Below are 12,518 nucleotides of genomic sequence, written 5' to 3' on the forward strand. Positions count from 1 at the left end.
CGATTTGTCGCCCTTACTCCCATAATATTTTGAGGACTTGCACTTGATCAAAGGTAAATTCAGATCAAAATACGTATTATACTCTTCTTGCTTTGGTTTTGAAGCAAAATAAAATTTACATGTAACGGTTATCAAGAAATTCATGTTTTCGTTGCTTAACTACCACACATTATCTAAGACTACTGTGTTTCTCATCATATGATTTTTAAAGTTTGCGTGGAATTAGAGACTAGTCTTCATCCGAGTATATGACACTATCATTAATTTTCAGCTAAAAACACCATTCACTCTTTCCAGCTCACTTTGTGTAAATCTAAGATACCTTAATTTATTATGAGAAATTCTGTTAATTTTCAATGTCCTAAATTACATGCAATTTCCAGCTCTCGGCAACTCGTTTCATTTTTTTTTAATGATGATGAACTCTCATCACAGAGCTGGAAATGTGTTTCATGAATCAAATTACATTCACACCTGTTGCGTTTACGCCAGGTGTGTTCGGTAATAAAGTTTGTCTAAAAGTATTGTGGGTTAAACTGAGTTTTATATTCTAACCCGAGAGTGAATATAATTAAGTGTTTACGCTATGCGAAAATAGCTTTAGATACCTTGCCAAAAATTGACGTGGGGGTCTAACTCATAACAAATTGTTTTGAGTGGAAAGGAACTGATAAACACCATTTTATTCCAGGCCATTCAGTCCTTGTTCCTTGTTTCTTTTTTTTGTGTGAAATCCCGTTCATCCAGTCTTATTCATATTACTGTAGTTTCGCCTTTTCATAAGGAAGATATTTCAAGACGTAAGTATTTATCATGACGTTTAAGACCAGAAAAAATGTGATCATCGTGAAGGTTAAACAAAATTGTTATTTTTCACGACGCACCAAAATGGTATACAATAGGAGTTTACTTTGGCAGAACTCGAAGTAACTGTGATAAACTGAATTAGTTAATGGAGCCATTAAACCACAACAACTTTGCACTTATACATATATTATCTGGTCTCAAACTCCTCGCATCACTCCATCCGTAAATATATCAAACAGCCGTTGAGGCACAACGCACCTGCCTCAGTCTCTTTTGACACCAAGCCAGTCATGATCCCCTCTGGAAAACATGACTAAATGCCTCACGTTTCTCACAGGAACTTTGCATCTCTCGCAGCAACTTACCCAGCATCGTACAGCCTCAATAAATGCCAAATTGTCACTGTCATTTCTTTCATAGTACTGTTTCTTAAGAAATACTGGATCCGCAAACTCTCTGTCTCATCTGAACCCATACTGTTTTTCACCTATCAATCCTTCTGCCATCTTGTCTCGCCCTCATTTCAAATTCTACCATACATATTCCCTCGTTTACTTAATATTGTTCTCTTTTCCTATATCTATCTATCTATCTATCTATCTATATACTCGTATATATATATATATATATATATATATATATATATATATATATATATATATATATATATATATATATATATATATATATATATATATATATATATACAGACTGGACTTGGTTGATAAGAATTTACACACAAAATTATAACTGATGCTGCCACGAAACCAAGGGAGTCCAGTTTGTAAACAAAAGGGGATTTAATTGAAGACTTACCTCAGAATTTTCCTGGAGTTATAATTTAAGGTGGAAGGTCGCCATATTGGAATTTAGAATTCTTTTGTCAATTTACAGTGATTTATTTATAGAAACTTAGCAAATCAACATTTAGACACAATACACCATCACTGAGGGGCAGATTCAAAATAGGACACAGTAACAATAATGAAATGAATTGGCAACAAGCAAGTGGATAAAAAATGGGGCCAATCTGCAATAATCAGTTCAATGCTAATAATCACATTCAGTCTGCCCTGATTACGTGAAATAGTAATGCATATGATGGTGTTCCAGGATGGAGGACTACTTCATAAGAACAGTTGGCCACAATGGAAACTTCTCTGAACTACGACCAGGAATTGTGGTGGCAGGCGGGGTATGGAAGCATGGAATTGTGATCGTGCCACGTGTCTCTCCTGAAAAGAGGTTCTGAATTAGTCCTGCTAAAACTAAGGGAAATGGAATCTCCCTACAGAAGATTACTCGAGACACGTTCTTAAATACAACACACAACGTAGCCTAGAAGGTGCTTTTGATGAAAGCATGTAAATATGATCTGAGAATCGGAGCAGCGTGTGCGTTTGTAAAGTCACCACATCGGCGCCAGGATAGTGTTTCGGCGGCGCCATTAATTAAGTCTCCGCTGAGCTTGTTTTCTTTGGTGACTTCCCATTTTCTTCAAGCTCAATTAGTCACGCCTAAAACGTGCCAGGTCACGCATTTTAATCATTTTTACTTTATGCGTATTTATACAAATGTCACACATTGTGTATCACATGTTTCTTCATTCACAGGCATCAAGACTGTATCCTCCTGGAGGGACGCCCTTCACAATCTTCACAGACCACCAGCCACTGGTTCACGCCTTCACGAAGCAGGGGACGCATGGTCTTCCAGACAGCAGCGCCACCTCTCAGCCATAGCCGAATTTACCTGTTCCGTCAGGTACCTCCCGGCAAGAAAAATCCCGTAGCAGACGCCTCTCAGAGTCGAGTTGAACGCAGTGCAGCTTGGTGTAGATTACCAGGACCTTGCCAGAGAACAGGCCGCTGACCCAGAAACCCCAGCATACCGCACCGCCATCACATCCCTCAAGTGGCGGGACGTGACCTCGCCCCGAGGCCCCAGCCTGCTCTGTGACATCAGCACAGGCCAGCCCCGCCCTTTGGTTCCAGCCTCACGCCGCCGCCAGGTATTCGACATAATTCACGGCCTCTCACACCCCTCCGGCAGGACCACGGCCAAACTGCTTTCAAAAAAGTTCGTCTGGCACGGGGTGCAAAAGGACGCCACGGCCTGGGCAAAACAGTGCCTGCAGTGCCAGACCAGTAAAGTGGGTCGTCACACAGTCGGGGTAGGCGAGTTCCCACAGCCAGGGCGCCGCTCGCCACATCCACATCGACGTCGTCGGGCCCTTCCCCATCAGGCGGATCCAGATACCTCCTGACGGTGGCAGACCGTTCGACGAGGTGGCCCGGCCACACCCATGCAAGAAGCCACCGCCAGCGCGTGCGTCGAGGCCCTGCTCTCCAGTTGGGTTAGCCGCTTCAGCGCCCCGACCACATCACAACCGACAGGGGCCCCGCTTTCTCTCCGAGTTGTGGTCTGCCCTGGCTCAACTGCTGGGAACCACGCACCACACCACCACAGCGTACAACCCAGCGCCAACGGCCTGGTCAAATGGTTCCACAGGTCCCTAAAGTCATCCCTCATGGCCCGCTGCACCGCCGAGGACTGGAAACATCAGCTGCCGTGGGTCCTCCTCGGGTTGAGGACCGCCCCAGAGCCGACGGCGCCCCATCCGCAGCTGAACAAACCTATGGGGAACCCCTCGTGGTGCCGGGAGAGCTCGTGACGGATGAACGCCACTCCCCATCACTGCAGAGGCTCCGCGACGTGGCGGCAAGTTCGCCTTGCAGGCGCTCATACATCGACAAAGCAACCACCTTCATGCCGCCACAGCTGTCATCCGCCACCCACGTCTTCATCAGAGTCGACGCCGTCCGTCCACCACTAACTAAGCCCTACAGGGGACCCTTCCGCGTGCTGGAACGAACAGCAAGGCGTTCCAGCTGGCACTCCCAGGCAGGACGACTGGGTTTCCATAGACCGGTTAAAGCCCGCCTTCCTGTCGGAGAGTCCCGCAGCGACGCAGCACCCCTTCCGCCCAACCGCACTCCAGCACGCCCTCACCCCGCAGGCGCGCGCCGCCCAGGAAGGGGACCGCCAACCAGCAGCCTCACAGGCGGGAGGCCCCTCCGTTATCTTCAAGGAGCCGCGGCACCCTTCAGCGTCCCAGCAGATACAGGGGATTAGTCAGACGCGTCCCTCGTCTTGGGGAGTATTTGTAAAGTCACCACATCGGGCGCCAGGATAGTGTTTCGTGCGCCATTAATTAAGTCTCCGCTGAGCTTGTTTTCTTTGGTGACTTCCCATTTTCTTCAAACTCAATTAGTCACGCCTAAAACGTGCCAGGTCACGCATTTTAATCATTTTTACTTTATGCGTATTTATACAAATGTCACACATTGTGTATCACATGTTTCTTCATTCACAGGCATCAAGACTGTATCCATATTGTAGCTCTGTATGTTTTGTATTGTAATTTGTACTCGTTCACTGTATATTATTGTTTATTGTTTCGACCTCAGGTCACAGTCAATTCCATTGTCTCTCGCGGGCGGCGTCAGTCGGCCGCTATATAAGCTGCCTGGATCTGTAATAAAGTAGCAGTAACTTTTACCTGCTCGTTTCTTTGACACCTTACACGTTAACAATGAACACATAATTATACACGCCCAAAGTTAACTTACGCTATTACCACTTAACTTAAATAACTTAAATAGCCCTTGGATTGCACTGGTGGAGGGATAAATGAGTTATTTCGGGATCTTTACTTGAATTCAAAGTGCGTAAATGGCAAGGCAGGGGATACAGGCAAGATTCTGACAAAGGGAAGATTGTTTCGTGGAGGAAGAGGTTAAAAGTTTAAAAGAAATGGAAATTAAGGAGTTAAGTACAAGGGACAGGGCTGGCTATTTGACTACTCGCAAACGTACTAACCTTTTATGACTGTTATAGGCGCCTACAACCATTCCAGGTCCCTAGTTTGAGGACAGCCCGGCCAGCAAAGATGGAGGAACCCGCATCACGTCCGCTGCAGATGAGGTCAGAAGCAAGTCTCTGCCCTGCTTTTGAAAAGCAGGTCGCATTCGGCGTCGGGCGGGGGGGCCGGCCAGCTGTACCTGCAAGCATGTCGAAAGGCCAGCAAGGAGGGCATGGGAAAAGCACACTAATCATTATATGCCTATAGAATAAAAGACTACCTGTTCCCAGCCCTAAATGCCCTTCTGCCCTTCCCAATCCCTACATGTCTCCCCCATCGCGATGATGGCGGGAAAGGGGTTTTTAGTATTGTTCTTCTGGATCGTGCGATGTTGGGGGTAGGTACGGAAGTCCTGACACCTAACTAACGGCGGTTGACGGGTTAAAATAAGCGCGGTTTCCTGAGACGCCCGACTGGAGAAATAGGGGAATAACAGATTAATTCGAAATTGCATGACGGAATCAAAGCTACAGGGAGGAGGAATGTATATCATAACAATATATATAATATAAATAAATAAATATATATATATATAAATAATATATATATATATATATATATATATATATATATATATATATATATATATATATACATATATATATATATATATATATATATATATATATATATATATATATATATATATATATATATATATATATATATATATATATATATATATATATATATATATATATATAGAACACTTGTCACTGAAGTTAGTCTGTGGATTGGATCCGGCAGGTGATGAACCGCTAATCAGTTAATTCCCCTTCGGTATTATTTCTAAAGTAAAGCAAATTGGACATTAAACAACATTTGTAGCATAAAGTTGGTGAATACAGCAAACTTTAAAAGTAATTTGTATTTTTCCTGATGTACAAACCTGAAGCTTGCGAACATGAACCGGAATGACAGTTTAATGTACAGTAAAGATTATTTCAGATGGCTCACAATCTTGACCATATTCGGGTGGAGGTAGTCTACTTAAGCACTCACTGTTGACATTATCACTCACTGTTGACATTATCCGTGGCTTTTGAATGTTCAAAACAATAATCGAACTGAGCTAGTCTTAAATACAACGCTGTAACCTAGCAGAATATGTGAAAGGTACTCCTGCCATATGGGAGAACAGTTTACACACAGGTTGCTGATCATCCCTAATGATGAATTTTGAACCTAGAAGAAATTCTCTGAAGTTTTCATACCCAAACACCACAAACAATGCTTCTCTTTCAAGGTTTGAGTAGTTACACTCCACACTGTTCAGAGTATGGGAGGCAAATTTTACAGGCAACCACTGAGAGTGCATATCTTTACATCGTATCAGTACAGCCGTGATCCCATATCTTGAACTGTCTGTTGCCAACAAGGTTTCATGATATGGATCATACAACTGTAGAACAAGATGAGACGTGACAATAACTTACAGTATCAAAGCATTTCTTGATTCCATACAAATCTTGTATTTTTACACAAATAATTTATACAATGGTACAAACTCTTCAGTGAAATTAAGGATCAACCGTTTATAATAGTCACAAAGTCCAAAGAATGCTTGCAATTGCTTCAAGTCTTGAGGTGCAGGGGGCATCAACAATGGAAAGCACTTCTTCAGGGTCAGTACACACCCCCTTGCAGTTCTTCTTTGGAGGGGTGGTAGAGTTTTCGACTGGCACGCTGTTGGACCAGCGTTCGACTCTCCGCGCCGCCAATGAAGAATTAGAGGAATTTATTTCTGGTGATAGAAATTCATTTCTCGTCATAATGTGGTTCGGATTCCACAATAAGCTGTAGGTCCCGTTGCTAGGTAACCAGTTGGTTCTTAGCCATGTAAAAATAAGTCTAATCCTTCGGGCCAGCCATAGGGGAGCTGTTAACCAGCTCAGTGGTCTGGTTAAACTAAGATATACTTAACTTAACTTACCATTGAAAATATGCCCTAAATAATGCACTTGATCTGTGAAAATTAATACCCTCCTCAGGTAACAGTATGCTCATCAACATTAGGAGACAAAATGGGAGGTAAATATATCGATGCAACCCTTCACAAGTGTTAATTGTTGTATACCAGTTTCAGAGAAAACTGTTGCAGAGCCAATTTGCACAATCACCTCGTCAACAGAAGGAGTCTGCACTGGATCGAGGAATTTATTTACCGTAACTGGAAAGTATCCACATATTCGTATGTTATTTTCATCTTTCATGACATTAACTGTGGGTGAAGTCCAATCATTGGAATATACCTTAGATGTCTTACCACTCGCAATTAACCTGTCAAACTCTTCTTTTACCTTCCTTTGCTTCCATTAATAATATCTAAAAGGGGCAAACAACCATCTTTTTTTTTTTTTGTCTCAAGGTGAATTTGATAGACGGGCTTGTTTATTTCATTTTTCTAAGGGGTAATTCACCAACGCATCTTTAGGTATAATATCCAAACTGTCATCTACACACTGAGACCATGGTAAGGCATTGGAATAATTCTTGGAATCAAATTTTTCTCAAAAAACTCATATATGAAGAATTTGAGAGCCAAGTCAAATGTTTTATTTTAGAATATTCCATTCAAAATGAACTTACAATACACAGTTTAATTGATTCCAAAATCTGACTGACTTTTAATATGTCCAATCCGGCTAATTCATTTGTGAAATATAGTCTAATACTGGTTCAGTCGGCACTTTTGTGAAAATAAATCTCTGAGACGTATAACTGGCTGTGTGGGCTCTCTCTCGTTAAACTTCCAAAATGTATCGTCGCTTTCAGGAGCTATTCATTAGACCTCCCAGGAAAATTAGACAGCATCACCACTAGTCCCCAATTTCCATTAGTAAGTTCTGATGTTTATTCTTTATTTATTATAAAAGTGCTCGTTGGATCGGTATTTATAAACACACACACACACACACACACACACACACACACACATATATATATATATATATATATATACACACACACACACACACACACACACACACACACACACACACACACACATATATATATATATATATATATATATATATATATATATATATATATATATATATATATATATATATATATATATATATATATATATATGTATATATATATATATATATATATATATATATATATATATATATATATATATATATATATATATATATATATATATATATATACAGACACACACACACACACATATATATAGATATATATATATATATATATATATATATATATATATACAGACACACACAAAATATATATATATATATATATATATATATATATATATATATCTTCACACAAATAAGATCAAAAGATACGAATGAACTTGAAAAAGAAAGCCATGGAAAGGTCGAGGACAGTGGCTTTGTGAAAGGAATGCACCTAACCCTTTTTCTCGACGGCTTCAATTTCCTTCCTTCTTTAGCAAAGGCTCGAAAGGGCCCCTGAGTTTCACCATTAGCTGACCAATAACGTTTCTAAAAGTTTCAACAGAGGTCAATTGAGGTCATCAACTCTTAACAACTGCGAGCTGGCCTAAAGCAGAGGACGATTACGACGAAGACGGTCCTCCAGTTTTCCTCGATGCTTTTTACACCCAAACTTTTGATTGCGCCAATCTTTGATCTCTCCGCTTCCCACAGGACGACTGAAATTCCAAAGTAGTGCCACTGGACCCAGTGCGGATTTCTTATGGTCGTTTCGAACGTTTCCAAGGTTCAGTTTTCACTTTATCTTTATCTTTCTGTAAGAGCTTTTGAAAAATGTATTCCGAAAGAAATATTAAAATGCAGTGGGCGAGACTTGTCTCTTTTTCTCTTTCGCCCTTCTCTCTCTCTCTCTCTCTCTCCTCCTTAGAAATTCCCAATCCTCATTGCCCATTAGTAAAATCTATTTTCTGCTCCAACCTATTATCAAATTCCTAATAGAATTCACATCATTATTATCAGACATTCACTTCGACACTAATTGAACCATTCCGACTCCAAACACTCGCCGTAATTACGATCAGATCAATTAATTGAATTTTAGAGTGATGCGTGAATTATGTTAATGTCTGCTCGATCGTAAATCAAAGTCTTATCATGAGTAATTATGAGTTTATTATTTCATTTGACTAATTATGCAGAAGCGTTGTGTTCTATTTGTTGCCAAGTTGGCGCTACTGATGAAGCTGCAACGGTATTTTTAAGGATAACTATTGCCAACATGACATTTAGGAATTCAGTTCAGGGAAATAAAGAGAAGCCACTTTGGGTCACTGCTACGGCACAGGGAGGGATTTACCCTTCTGTAATTTGCTCGGAACATGAGCAGTCTTGTGGCGAGAGGCAAAACATCCCTTTTTGCACTCATTTTGTTGAGGTTTAAACCAAAAGCGATAGAAAGCACCTTCGTAGGTCTGATGAACATAGTCATAGACTCGTTTTATGTACTAAGGTTCCTACATTCATAACAGGTGCATGTCCTTATCATTCACATGAATAACAATACTTAAGGCCTTTCTATTAACTTCTGAGATCACCGAAATCCAACTGTTTATGCCTTTCAGACCTTTGTTACACTGGCCTGCCTTTAAAGTGAAATGTGTATTTTTTTCCTGGAAAGCTTTAGTTGGGGTTCACCAAATATAGCATGGGTTAGCTGTTGTTGTCTTAAACCGTTTTATATTTGTATGCATTTGTGTATGTAGGTTTGCGTGTATATATATGTTTAAACATATATGCTTGTGTAAATGCCTGTGCAATGTCTTTTTTACCGTAGTTTCGTGTCATATTGTTTCTGTCTCATTTAAACCTTTAATATTTTGTTCATAAGTAAAGCTAAATTGTCTAAGCTTTTGTAAATATTGTTTATAGCTTGTCTTCTGCCGTTGTTCTCTCGTTATTCCGTTACCTCAGCTACCTGATTACCTCATTTGAGTTACAACAGGCGCTGCGTGATGAGTGGCTGTTCTTTTGGCGCCTGTTCTGCTCAACTCTATTTTCTGTATAAACAAGGTGTGCTGTCTTTATCATTTTTCTTTTTAGGTGGTGAAATTATTTATTATCTAATGCATTAGTTGTGAGTCTTCAATTCGGTTAAATTACTTTACTTTTACTGGTGTTAAACTGGTTTTTAAGCGATTTTGTACTTCAAACTCATTGAACTTATTTGAATTTTTATACTTTTCACAGAACCCTGATGATGTACTTACGACAATTACGAAGCGTTGGCAGAATAAATGCCCAAATCAATGCTTATGCGTTTTCCTGCCCCTTCAAGATGTGTGTGTGTATGTATGTATATATATATATATATATATATATATATATATATATATATATATATATATAGATAGATAGATAGATAGCTAGATAGATAATAGATAGATAGATATATAGATAGGTAAGTTCGTTTTTCCCATCATCAATAAAAACAATGTAAATAATATTTGAAGCCTCTGAATTTGTTGCATATTTTGACGTTTCGATGTCATATGATTATATGATTGCATTTTCGTTTCTCGGCTCTCTTTTGATCCGTGATTGACGTAGTTTTGCTTATTTGATCGGTACGTGTAGATTGTATTTCGAGTTCGCTGTTTGCTCACCTGTGAAGAGTTAACTGTATTTGTTGTAAACGATAATATTTAAGCGAAATATTGTTCCTTTGTTTGTGGTGGTGTTTTGAGTATGTCATGTAATTCTTGAGAAAATATACTGGTGTTGTTTCAGCTATTTCCAGCGATGCATTACAACACGGAAGTGTTATGGTTGAAAATTGGTACTATATACGTGCACACTTATATACACATACTTATACATACACACATAGATATATGCTTATAAACACTATTACACGTGATTTTATATATCAAACACTGCAGGGAAGAAACGAAACACGATTGCTAACTAAGGCATCTTTAGAAGACTGATACAAAGCGGTAGAAATTCATAACAGGTATGGTAGCGGGAGTGGTTCGGATTCCACAATAAGCTGTAGATCCCGTTGCTAGGTAACCAATTGGTTCTTAGCCACGTAACATAAGTCTAATCCTTCGGGCCAGCCCTAGGAGAGCTGTTAATCAGCTCAGTGGTCTGGTTAAACTAAGATATACTTACTTTTTCTAACATTTAAACTCGCACATGCGCATTTCTGCGCCCTTCTAGTTTTTCTTACTTATAAAAAACAAACAATGCGTCTCCACAACTTTAACCTTTTATTTTGACTTGCATTCAGCATCAGCGCTTCAGTTCCGTAGAGGAGAATTGGCACCGCAATCATTAACGTTTCCGATTGTAACGAGCCTTTTCAACTTTTCATGTAGCGGTCTCGTAATGGAGATTTGATCCACAAACACTCTTCCTCGTTTCAATATCCATTTTCTTGCCCTCTATTGCTCCTTCTGTCGTTTCTTACTTTCATAATCAAAATACTTATAAGATTTTCCCTGGCGTGCTCAAGTCATGTTATGCCCTCAAAACTCTGGTACAGTCTTCTCTATCATTTTTCAGATTTTAGAGAGGAAGAATTATTCTTTTTATTCATCCACAAAGTTTCCTTATAGACATACGTTACCCACCTGACCACGAGAAGGATAAAGGTCTATCGCCACTCATATATATATATATATATATATATATATATATATATATATATATATATATATATATATATATATATATATATATATATATATATATATATATATACAGTATAGGCCTATATATATATGTATATATATATGAGGGCATCATAGTTATAGCATGTATACATACATATATGGGAAAAATTTACCTGTAGTCTCTCTCTCTCTCTCTCTCTCTCTCTCTCTCTCTCTCTCTCTATATATATATATATATATATATATATATATATATATATATATATATATATATATATATATATATATATAGAAACCACAGGTAAATTTTTACCATATACGTATGTATACATGCAATAGGCATAATGCCCTCTTAATTTCTCGAATTCTTCTCACATAACAAAGCCTCAGATTTAAATGGGAGAATATGAAGATATTCCAACGCCCGTATCAGGATAAAACCCGCATCCGCAGTACCAGGGCCAGGTCACGTTACCGACCTGATGTGACCTTGTTCTGATACTTTGGATGCTGGTTCGAACCCTGCTACAGACGTCAGAATTTTGCTCACATTTTACTATTCGGATCTGGGGTTTTGTAATGTCAAGTGTATTCATAAACTGAAGCATTCGAAAGGTTAAAAGGGAATTGTGGCTATTGCACACTCACGCACGCACGCACACACACACACACACACACACACACACACACACACACACACACACATATATATATATATATATATATATATATATATATATATATATATATATATATTTACAATTTACTGGAGTGTGCCTATTTTTACACAGAAAGAACGGGGGGAGGTGGGATGTCAGACAAAGGAGTTCTCTTAGCTTTACCAAAGACTCACGAAAGTGTTTAAAGATGAAAGGTACAGTATGGGAAGTTCTTGGGCGAAGATAGTCCCAAAAAGAGGTGAGCACCGCTGAAGATATCTTTCACTTGCCTCCCACTGCGGTCGATGCGGTCAAGTCCTTCTGTCAGCCCATGTACCTGTCTGTGTGTGTGTGTCTGTCACGCGTTTATTTGTCCACTCGAGCTTGGGATAGTGTTGGAAATCGGTGATAATAGGTCCGCTTCTCTCGCATGGTATGATCTTGGATGAATGATAAGGCGGTCTGATTTCGACGAGAATCTTTCGGGAAAATACATTTTTGCTGGAGAGTAGAT

This window comes from Macrobrachium rosenbergii, chromosome 18, assembly GCF_040412425.1.
Source record: "Macrobrachium rosenbergii isolate ZJJX-2024 chromosome 18, ASM4041242v1, whole genome shotgun sequence".
NCBI lineage: Eukaryota > Metazoa > Arthropoda > Malacostraca > Decapoda > Palaemonidae > Macrobrachium > Macrobrachium rosenbergii.